Consider the following 12704-nt stretch of genomic DNA (forward strand, 5'->3'; position numbering starts at 1 on the left):
CGGAATTTGACATTTCTGCTTTCGATTTTAGTTCCCCTTAATTTTTTTGGTTCTTGAATGATTTTATTTGCGATTATTGGTACTTTTTAAGGAAGACAGTTTTGAAAATAAAAATTTGGATTTTTGTCATTTTTGCTGCCCTCAACAGTTGGTTACCAAATGTAAAAATTGTATATAACAGATTCTTTACAAAAGGTGTTTACACAATTAAAAAAATAAATAAAATGCCACTAATTGCAACAGAACTCTTGTATCTTCTACACATATGAACAACCAGTTCAGTCAGTTACTCTGATTTAAGTCTCATGAGTTGGATATGGTAAAAATAAGTTTTAGGTTTATCTAAACAACTGGCTGATGAAAGTCATTTATTTGGAAGGTTTGAATTTTTAGTTTTTTTTGTTTTACTACATCCACATGAATCTGGATACATTTTTAAAACTGCATTTTCATTTTTGAAACACTCAGTCCACATTGCTGTTTTCCAAAAGTTTCTTGTCCACTCTGAAAAGTGTAAAAAAAAAATGTTTTATTTTTTTATTAAATCCCCTTACTGAGCATGCAGAAAACCGCTATTCCATGAATGGTCTGAAATGCAATTCTCCTCTGGTTCCGTCACTGGACAGCAATTGCAGGGAAACGCCTTATCTTTAATGACACTAAAGTGAAAAGCAGGCACAATAAAGCTGCAACAAGATGGGTCGCCATTTTGGGTTGAATGGAACACATGACTGTGCCACCTGACGACAAATACATCATCGTTTTCAGATGTCTGTTTCCCCTGTCCAGAAACGTGAAGACGACATTTTCAAATTCATCCAATTGTGAGCGCATTTAAGAAAAGCTCTGTTTTCTCTGTCAAATACGCTGTTTGTGTGGACTGAAGGCCAAAACTTGGAGAAAATTGTTTTCAAACTGAAGTGTATTCATGGCTAAAAAGAACGCGCTAGTAATGGTAATTCATTTGGAAATTGAACTACACTGTTTTCACTGTGTTTCACAATGTAGATTCTAAGAATGGGTTCTCTGTTTCCAACCATATGCTGGACACTTGTTGGTTGCCTCAAACAATTTAGCCATTTTTTTAAAAATTGGTTTTCAAATGGAATTCCTACAAAATCTGTAATTTTCTTAGTTTTTTTTTTTTTTTTTCTGCCTAAGAAACCTTTTATTCAGTCATCGGCCCATTTTTTTTTTTTTTTTTTTTAATGTATTTTTTTTCAACTGGTAGTATTCGGGCATGAATTAGGCTACCTGGTGAGACTAAAGTAATCCCATTCCTTTAGAACGGGAGAACTTTTGATATGAGATTGCTGATTTACCACCGTTGTTGCTTTGAGTTTGACACATAACCCCAGGTTATGCCAGAGAGACTGTACCTGTACAGTTAGTGTACTGTAAATTACTTTACAACTTTAATCCATTCTAAATAGTGCACAAAAAGCAAAAGTGTGTGTGTGTGTGTGTGTGTGTCTTAACCACTGCAGGTAAACAAAGTAAATGGGAATTCATAGGAGAGTATGGCTCTTGCAAATTATGACTTGTTTAATTGAAATTAGTTGTGACAGCAGCTTGTATTACAGCTCTGTGTGTGAGAGCGAGATGTGGCTTGGGTTGCAATAGTAATTACTGCTCAGTCTGAGGGGTAAGAACATAGCAGTGCCTTTGACTGCTTCCTTGGACTTATTGGAAATATTTTAAGTTAATGTTCATCAAACAAGCCTGCAAAATTGCAGCTGCTTTACGCCATTTTTATGCTGTTTGCACATCCATGTTTGGCATCAACACATTTGAAAATTTCATTCATTGATTTTTCTCTGGTAGCCGAGCCTTTACTGTTTTCTGGCTGAAAGAATTACCCTGTCTTACAATGATGCATTCACAGAGAATATCACTAAAGCATTAATGTAGACTTGTGTCTCTGCAGAACAATAATGGCCGTTTCCCAATCAGAGGGCGTTTTCAAATCGGGATGGATATTTTTCAACTGCTTTACTCATTTTGTCTACTAAATTGAGATTCCCTACTTTCATTGGATAGTTGAAGAATGCCCATGATTACTAGTTAAATTTTTGGATAAGATGCACAGAGGCAATTGAGATTCATCCTCCGCCACCCGGATTGAAGCGAGTCACTACGCCACCTCTACAGAGTGCATTGGGCATGCCAAATTGGGGAGAGAAGGGAAAAAAAAAAATAAACCCACTGATTTACTGCATTGAGATTCCCTACTTTCATTGGATGGATGGAAAAATGCCCATCCTGGTGTGAAAACAGCCAAAGATTGGGAAACGCCCATTATTTTATTTATTTTTTCACAGAAACCTATAATTCAGTTACAGTACTATTTATTGTTACTATTTGATTTAATTTATAATTAAAACTGAAGAATGTAACTTTGTGTTAAAATACTTTCTCCTATCCGAGCTTAATATGCAGAGCTGTGCAACTTGGACGATCAGCCTATAATCCCACCCATGTTGATGCAGCAATAAACTGCAGCGGGAATGCAAGCTCAAAAGTAAAGCAAGTTGAGTCTAACTGTAACGTGCAGTGGAAAAGTGCCACAAGTAAACCATTCATCGGTAAATTTCAGCAAAAAATTGTAAACCCTCTGCACTATGACAATTGCTCTTTTTGAGCAATCTGCTTAGACCCGGACCAAATACGTTACTTAACCAATGGTTGATAAAACGAGGGTGGCACTATCTATTTGTTTGACCAGAGGCAGATGATGGGTGTACTCCGAAAGCTGTTTTGAAAATAGTTTATTTTTGCAATTCCATTTGGTGCCGTTAGTGGTGCAGAAATGACATACTTCAGCTTTCAAAATTAAGTCTTAACCAAATAAAGAATTATGTTGTTCCTTAGTGACAAATGTGTAAAAAAAATATGATGGCAAATTTTTATAACCATATAAAAAAAATTTAATTTGTCAAATTCTTTGACCTAGTTGATTTAATTTAAATGTTTAATGTGCGTGTGTGCACGCACTGATGAGTTAAAACATTAAAACCACCTGCCTAATATGTTAATGGTCCTCTGTGTTCCACCAAAACAGTGCCAAGGTTTGGACTCTACAAGACCCCTGAATGTGTCTTGTGGTAACTGGTACCAAGACATTAGCAACAGATCCTTCAAGTACTGCATGTTGCGAGGTGGATCTTCCATGGATTGGACTTGTAGGCCCAGCACGTCCCATAGATACTCAATCGGATTGAGATCTGGGGAATTTGGAGGCCAGGGCAACACCTTGAACTCCATGTTCCTCAATTCCAGAACAATGTGTGCAATGTGGCAGGGCGCATAATCCTGCTGAATGAGGCCGCTGCCTTCAGGGAATACTATTGCGAGGAAGGGTTGTGCCTGGTCTGCAACAATGTTTAGGTTAGTGTCATGTGCCAAATTGACATACATGAATGGCAGGACCCAGGGTTTCCCAGCAGAACATTTCTAAGGGCATCACACTCCCTCCACCAGTTTATCGTCTTCACACATTGCATCCTTCTGCCATCACTTCCCCAGGTAAACTGTGCAAACGAACATGGCCATCCACGTGATGCCCAATGTTGGCATTTTCGACGGTGGACAGGGGTCATCTTGGGCACTTTGACCAGTCGGCTGCTACGCAGCCCCACAAAATTGTGACTTGTCACCGATCGATCAGCCTTGGGCACCCAACACCCTGTTGCCGGTTTGTGGTTTGTTCCTCGGACCACTGTTGGTAGGTACTCACCACTGCTGACCGGGAGCACCCCTGCACTAGGGCGGGGATGGGCTGTGATGCTGCACACCCGGCCCCGAACCGGGCTGATCAAACCCGAGAGAGAATTACAGGAAGCTGCCCGGCATGTGTTTTGTCTTAAGTTAATCATTAAACTATTATTTTGTATTGTTAAGCCGGTTCTCGCCTGTGCCTTTCCATTGAACTGTTACAACCCCAAAAGCCTTTCCATTTCAGAGATGTTCTGACCCGCTCAGGTCTTTACTCCTGCCCATTTCTCCAGCGTTTCAGCATGTTGACTACTGGAACTGATTGTTTGCTTACCATCCAATCTACCCGGACCTCGCATCAGGCGACACTGAGATTTCGGTGCATCCCTAATGTGTATATATAAACATTTATGACCTACTTTCAACTAGAATAGAATATTATGAAATATATAAAATGTTTCAGTATGTAAAAGGTTGAAAACCCGAGAACCTCCGCATGGGGACCCCCCCCCCAACCACCACATTTTAAATGAGGCATTTTGTCACTTTTGGTGGCATTTTTGTCCCAAGCCTTGGTTCATTTCTGACGGTAGTAAGAACCATTTGAGCTTGAGGAGCATGGCCATAAAAAGGACATCAACAATAAAACTCATTTTATTTTCAAAGCCAGGCAGAACATTGGCAAGTAAATTAATAAATTATTGAATGATTAAATGAGTAAATGATTCAGGTTATGTTGTGCTAATGTGGTCAATTCATTTATCATCTGAAATAGGGAAGTCTGTGTGGTGTAACCATCATCACTTTGAATAGGCAATACATGATTTCCACATGGTGAAATAGTGGAGGCCTGTAGTTTTTTTTAATGTTTAGATCAAATGAGAGTACTTATGAGAAACCAGACTGCTGTCAGACAAAAATATGAAAATATGAGCACATTGAGGATAGGTGGTAATCACTCTTCTGTTATGAGACCATCATAAACTCTTCCTTTCAATTTACATAACAAACGCAGATGTTTCAGACAGATGTTTCAGGTCTGTTGCATTACATTGTTCTTGTGAAGAAGGATATCTCTACAAATGAATATTGGCATGCAACACATCTGCACAAATGTTTCATTTGCTGAAATGAGAAAAATCACTGGACATGTTCGGACTTGGTAATGAGAAACAAAATGAACTTTCACTCGAGTTGTTTCTTTGATGTCTCTGTGAATGTGCAAAGCTATACAAGCACATAATGGGTCATTTTCTTTTAATGACTGAAGATCTGATGTTAATTCGACCCGTCAATTTGGTATTCAACAAAGCAAAACAGATTTAGATTTGTTTATTTTTTGCCCTCTTTTTTATTTTTAGGGTTTGCTCAGTCCTGTGGCTTATCTGAAGTCAAATGTAGTTTTTTCTTTTGTTTGACATTGTGGCACGCAAACTGTAAGCAATATTCAAACTATAAACTTTAGATTTATTAAGCGAGACATGACTGATGTCTTCATATTGCATGTGATGTTTTAGTGTCAAGTCACAGGGAGTGTTCACACAATCGCATGTAGTATAATGAGAAAAAATGTGTTAAAGTTCTTAGCGAGGTAATGTTTGTAAGCTCATAGTCAATTTAAAGACGTTAATATAAACAGTGTTTTTTTAATCAAATTCCAGACGTAAGTGTTTCACACAAATTATCCACAGCTATATAATACATTGGATGTCAGTGTAAATGGATGTGCAAAGATGTGTATCTTCGCATTAAAATAGAATGTTGCAGTTATTTTCCTAGTCATCACGGTTGAACAGTGGGGTAATTAACTTTTCTATGTCAATGCAAGTAAACAGAATATAAAAGTATGTTGCTTAGTTTGTGGGTGGATTATATGATCATTCTCTTTGCTGCAAGTACGTTAACTTACTTATTGTACTTGTTTAGAAAAATACAGAAGCAACAAAAAAAAAATGATGCTTTAGACATTACATCATCCAAGTAGAAGCATTTCTTTTGATATTCTTAACGATTTAAAGGAGTACAGATGGTTTTTATGCTTGATTCTGGCTTTATTGTATGTGTGTAATAAAGAAAAGCACTGTAAAGCCACTAAAAGAGCATTTTATGTTGTGTATGTTTTCGATAATAGAAAATCATGACATTGTTATTTGTTGAGGAGAAATGCACTTAAAAAAAAGCCCACTGCTTTGAACCTGGAAATTTATATTTTCCATACACAGGGCAAACTAACAGATTGATTCAGATTTGCTTTTGACTTTTCGAGAGCTGTTTAGTGGTGTGCTTACTGTGCAGAGCTTGGAGCAAATTGATGGCCATTGAAAATTATTCTTTCATCCACGGCAAACAACGTGCGGGAGTTCTACGGTGGGGCTGCATAAGATGAAATGGACTGTCATTGTCAGCGGGAGCTAGCACCTGCAGCCATTGCACGTTGAGCTAATTTCACTCAAAAAAGAGTGGTATTCATCCACAAACAAATCCCCCCCCCCCAAAAAAGTCAATGTAGAAATAACGTCATAGCTCTTTCCTCTGATGGGAAGGAAATTCAAATAAAAGTTTTTTTTTAATGCTGCATTAAATGGTGGGAATTCAGGCAGTTTTTGTGTGGGATGAATTTTGCTTTCCCTGTGTACTTTGAATTTCTCAATATGAATAACACATTGTTGCATAGAATTGCAGCAGCAAAGACGAAACGGAGGAGGAAGAAAGTGAAAATCCTTTTGACTGGCTTTTGTTAGCTTTTAATTCTATTGTTTAGATCTCTTGTGAATATGTTCAACAACCGAAGATTTATTCTAAAGTTGGTTGGATTTAAACCAATGACCCAATGATTACTGCAAGTTGGAGAGAGCAGTCCATGGGACATTAGATTTAGAAGCTGCAGTTGTTATGAACTCTTTAAATAATGACACATGAGCGATGAAAGCTGGTGAAAAAGAAAGCTTCATAAAACATAACCCTGCTCTCCTCTCAGCGACCCTGTCTATCCAGTGACAGACTGAGGAAATCTCATTTCCTCTCTCCAGGTCTCCCTGCTGCCTATTTTCATAAAAGTTATGAGTCACCATTCAGACTGGGTTTCTCTGGCGCCCTCAACCCCTTGTAGGGATGGCGTTTAGGTGACCACTTGGGATGGGATAAGAAGTATTCTTTACATTAAGATACAATGTAACTTGTCATCATGTTTAGTGTACTCGGATTAAAGGAGTAGTTCACCCATTATTTACTCACCCATATGTCGTTTCAGATCCATATGAATTTCTTCTTTGTATTATAAAGGAGATATTTTAAAAAATGTTCAGGATGCTCATTTCCATGCAAATACAATAAATGAGGACTGTTTAAGGTTCAAAAAGGTTGAAAAAGCTAAATGAAAATAATCCATATGATTTGTGCACTTTATTCTAAGACTTCTGAAGCCCTACGATAGCTTTGGATGAGAATCAGACAGATTTTAAGTCCTTATTCATTGCTAATCTTCCCCTCCTTTTAATATGTTAATATGAGAACTGGTTGTGAACCGATTCAAAGATCTAACTAAAAAGAGTGATTCGTTCATGAATCGAAAATCAAAATTTCAGCAAATGACTTGGATTTCTAACTGGGCCTTGCCAAAAAGCTATTGTATGACTAGGAATACAGCGTACCATTTACTTTATTTACCAGTGTAAGCTATTTGTGCCATTTTTAAGATATTTTGTTGCTTTTGCATCATTTTAGAAGTTTAAAAGCTCCAGTCCCTATTCGTTGTGTTGGCACGGAAAAGAGCAACCAGTGCATTGTTTAAAAATCCTCCTTTCTGTTACACAGAGTAAAATGAGTCATGAGATGGAAATCACATGAGTGCAAGTAAATGATGACAGAATTTTCATTTTTTCTTTAAGTAGTTGCCACTGTGGTGAAACAGTCATTAACATCAACTTTTAGCATGTTTTTGAGCCATTCGCGGTTTGGTGCCGCATGGTACAATGTACAGGGCAAGATGCTAAAAGGTAAAAGATAGAGACGTTTAAAGTGTTCAGGGAAGTAGATGGAGGTTGTATGGAGATGAAGCAGGGCAAAGGGAGGTGATTAGCTGGTGATTCATCAACTCTGCCTGCTGAGTGGCTGCACTGACAGTACTTTAATAAGCAAGCAGTATGCAGGCCGTGAGATGAGTACTGGCTCTAATGCAGTAATTTGCAGACTCTTGCTTTTCAGAGACACAGGTCTATAAAGAATGCTGATGATAAAAATGATACAATTACTGGAGTTCTCATGATGCCTAATTGCATCTGATCGCATTTCATCCCCTGCTTGACAAACCCTACTGAACCGCTTAGCATTAATGAAAGCTTATCCGGCACTGTCTCGTTGCTGTATAGTTACTCTACCTCCCAACGGAAGGGACCATGCATGACACGGTTTGATGTAAAGTGTGTTTGGATGATTCAGTGAATTATGAAGAACGGGTGTAGAGTCATTGTTTTCCAGCCGATTATTAGAGCTATGACATTTTGTCCATCATAACACAGACAATTGATTTAATAGTGGTCGTAATAAAGGAGAGGCACAATTTGAACCATTACATACTTAAACCCAAGTACTTGGTAACTAAGCAAGACCTAGATCATGTTGTTTTACCTAATCTCTCCAAGCCACATCCACACTAATATGTTTTAGTTTGAAAACTCACTTTTCTAACATGTTTTCCAACAAATGCAATGCAGTAATTGAAGGCTTTTTCGGTGGAGGACAATGCCATGCCAGTGTGGATAAGTGTAAACGTAGCAAAATCAAGGATGCACTGTTTTACAGAGAGTGTACTTTCAGTATATTTACAGTGTACTTACCCAAGAAAGAACTGAGTAGAATTCGGTAACTACATGAACTTAATATGGGTTAAGGTTAGGATTAGGTTTATGGTTAGTACCTAGTAATTACTATAATTTTTGTAATTATATGGTACGTAAATGTAGAACAGCAATGTAAAATCAATGTATTTTCAAGTGAAAATAGATTTGTGTGGACGTGGCCTTAAAGTCTGCTGGAATGTGCAGTTTTAATAAGAACTAAAGCCACCTCAACACTAATACTTTTTCATTTGAATAGGGTTGGATTACACTACACTACATAATTTAACACTGATTTTAGCCCTGATTTGCAGTCGGGCCGAGTCCGACTTAATTGTTTCAATTAAAACATTATGTCATAGACTTTCTAGATCAGTTTGAAGTTTTATTTGCTTAAATTCTGTGCTTTTTTTAGATAAATTTAAAGATTAATTTAAGTGACTTTTAGCTTGGCTGGAATGTGATTACATAGTACATCACTGAATAGAAACCATGAATTTGATAATTAACACATAAAATAATCTTTATCTGCAAAAATTACACCGTAATGAACCTTCACTGCCATTAGACCTCACATTACCGTGATTGTTTGCCCATATGACTGAATTCCAAAACATTATACGGAGATGCATCTCCACATTAAAGCTTGCTGGATTTAGATTGAAGGCATCCTTTATTCTCATTATCTTCCAGTTTTGGCTGTTTAGAACTTAAAGAGCTACAAGGGAGCTGTTTAGTTCACCATTAGGTCCAAGTATGTTCTCAGAGGACATATTTATGGACTTTACATGTGCTGCCTTTGTTCAATTAGGTTGAATAGAAAAACCCCGGAGAATGTGGACAAACAGAGGAAGACTGATAGCCGAAGTAATTAGGGTTTATCTTTTGACAGAGCTGCTCTTTGTGTCAGTTGAGCAGATGGATGATAACAATGCATGGACTTGTTAGGATGCCTGTGGGCTCCATAAGTGGTGTTGACCATCTCTGGTCATTACTGAATTTAATGCGGAGTAGCCTGTTGCCATGTCCAGCATTGGCGTGTAAGCAAAAGAGAGAACGGTGGAGAGAAAATATGAAGAGACCTTGTTTGACTCCCCACACAAAGCATTGTGGATGTATAGGTGTGGTTTGTTGGCAAAACTAGAACATTTCAAGCATTTAATGTCAAATTATAGATTTTGCTTGTCCTCTGACTGTCCTTGAGTTTTCATTACTGCACTTTAGTCTGTGACCTTTTGATAAATGTCAGCCCAGTTGTTAAAATGAATCAATACATTTAAAAAAAAAAAGTAACTTTATCATGTCAGCTCTCTTAATTTGCTAATGAGGAGGCTATTTTTTCTGACCGGTCATGTCATGTCAAGTCCTTGTCTTGTTATGCATTGGCATTTAAAATGTCTATGTTCAAGACTTAATCACTTGTCTATACATTTTTCCCACAGCTATTCTCCATTAGAATTAGGCATGAATAAATCATTTTTAAGAGATTTCCATAATGTTCTTCATGCTGTGCATTGTTAAATCTTCACAATGTACAGTGAGCAAATAAATAAATTCAATGCATTTATGTATCACTTTTAACACTGTGTTATGAGCCATTAATTTTCTAATGCATGCGTTATATATATGTGTATATACAGTATAGGTTACTAGGCAGAATGTAATGCTGGTTTTGAGGGATAGTTCACCCACAAATGAAAACTCTCATGATTTACTCACCCTCATGCACATTCCAGATGAGTATGACTTACACACAGCTCTGTAGGTCCATACAATGCAAGTGAAGGGTAACCAGACCTTTTCAAGCTAAAAAAAAAAAGGCAGCAAAAAAGTATTTGGTATGATCCCATTGGTTAAATCTATGTCTGTAGAAGTGATATGATAAGTGTGGGTGAGAAACAGATGAATATTTAATTCCTTTTTTACTATAAATCTTCTCTTTCTCATTCTGAAAGTGAAAGTAGAGATTTATAGTAAAAAACTATAAAAATATTCATCTGTTTCATCCCCAAAGCAGTTGCATCTCTTCAAAAGACCTATATTAAACCACTGGAGTGGTTTATGTGATGCCTTTTATGTGATGTTTGGAGCTTCAGTGGTCTGGTCACCCTACACTTTCATCGTATGGACCTACAGAACTGAAGAAAGAAAGTCATACACATCTGGGATAGCATGAGGGTGAGTAAATTAGAGGATTTTAATTTTTGGGTGAACTATCCACTTAAAATGTATGAATTTAATCACAATAGATAGAAAAAAATCTAACTAAGTGGCATCTGAAAGTGACTTCCAGTGCATTTATTACAAGGACAACCCCCCGGAGCAACCTGGAATTAATTGCCTTGCTCAAGGACACTATGGTGTTGGCTGTGGGGATTGAACTGGAAACCTTCTGATTACCAGTTACGTGCTTTAGCCCACTACACCACCATCACTCCATGGTGCAAATGGTGCTAGTCTCAAGGGTATTTTAAGTGGATGTACAGTATGCAGTCTCAAGTTCACACAGGTGTCCTAGCAGAGTAACCACAGGTGTAGTTCATCATATAAACTTTGGACATGTTCCACTAATGTTTGACAAACAGAGAGTGATAAAAATAGCTTTTTTTGGTGTGTATTTTTAAAAGTAAGCTTGTGTTAACTTTCTTAAAAATAAATACACTGGGTTTGATATTTTGTTATCTCAGACAATGACATTTATACATATTTTTTAGTCTGGTGAGCCACTGTATTTTGTACAACTGCGTATCATGCAAGTTATTCTAGAGAAGTTAAACATGCCGAAGATTAGGTATACATTTGAAGTAATTTGTCTGCCATGTAATGAACAGCTATGGACACACTCTGAAATGCCACTCAAATTACTTTGTTATCAGAACCGTTAGCCATTTAGTTCCAGTTGGAGCAGTTAATGTCCTCCGAGGGGATCATTGCCACAGTTATGACTACCTTCTAATATACTATGAAAGGTTTACGAGGTGTAGTATGTAAGCGAATTCATGCACAAATAACCCTTTCTGGATGGCAAGCTAAGGCGATGTGTATAGAGAGGTAATCAAGCCCAGCTTTGGCTGCTCTCAAATTAAATGAATGAGACTGGATTTAATCTCTCCATGTGTGAGCACTGTTATGACAGGGGCTGGGAATCAGAAAATACATCTGTCTGTTTTCTTTCTAATCTTTATTGTATAGTGAATTTGAGTAATATCATGTTTGGCCTGTTCGCTGGCTGACTCCCACATCCCGCTGTGTTGTCGGTCGAGGTTTGTTGACATTAGAGGACCCAGGCTTCGATACCTGAGTGTTAGATGACTGTGGAGACATCCTGCCTCACCAGGTTTATGTGATATGAAAACACATCATAAAGCATGAATGCTTTGAAGTAATAATAAGTTTTGACATCATTCATGCTGTTTTATGCCATCTGAGTGCTGATTTTCTGTTGGCTGACAATATGCAGTTCTCAGTATATGCAGGATATACATTAATTTAGTTTTAGTGTATGTTTGATAAAATTAGATTTGAACTTAACAATATCTGAAACTTAGAGAGTGTTTAGTTTGTACTGAAACACACTGATCTTTATTACATCAGACTGGTGGTTTCATGCTGCAATAATCAATGCTGCACACTGGTGGTGGTTGAGATATTCCCTATACTATGTCAAGTGCTTAGAAAAGAGCTATATAAATGTAAGAAATCAATCAATAACAATTCCTTACAATTCTACTCTTAAGTCATACAATGACTTAAGAGTTTGAGTTATTTTGTTATTTCAAACCTTCATGTTTTGGATATATCCCAATTAATATTACCCCTACCAACTTGCATATTAGATTACGTGTTCTTGCTGAGGGGCTGTTTAATGCTGGTTTGCTAAAACACACTGGCAGTAATGAGTGGAAGGTCACACCAATTAATGCAGCGGTAAGCAGCAGGCTTCTGCTCACAGCAGAGCAGCTCTATTAGTTTAATTTTGCTTATCGTCTCGCTTTTCCCCCTGTATTCAGCCTCGGCTTCCTTTCTGGAAACTTGCCTCATCATACTAGAGCTCAGGCATGATAACCTGAAGCGACTTCTATTAATTTTTCATTATTTCATTAAATTGCCAGTCCATTGTGCCTTTTGGATTTGTGCTGAAGCATCCAGTCTTTT

This window comes from Xyrauchen texanus, chromosome 34 (genome assembly GCF_025860055.1).
Source record: "Xyrauchen texanus isolate HMW12.3.18 chromosome 34, RBS_HiC_50CHRs, whole genome shotgun sequence".
In the NCBI taxonomy this organism is placed as follows: Eukaryota; Metazoa; Chordata; class Actinopteri; order Cypriniformes; family Catostomidae; genus Xyrauchen; species Xyrauchen texanus.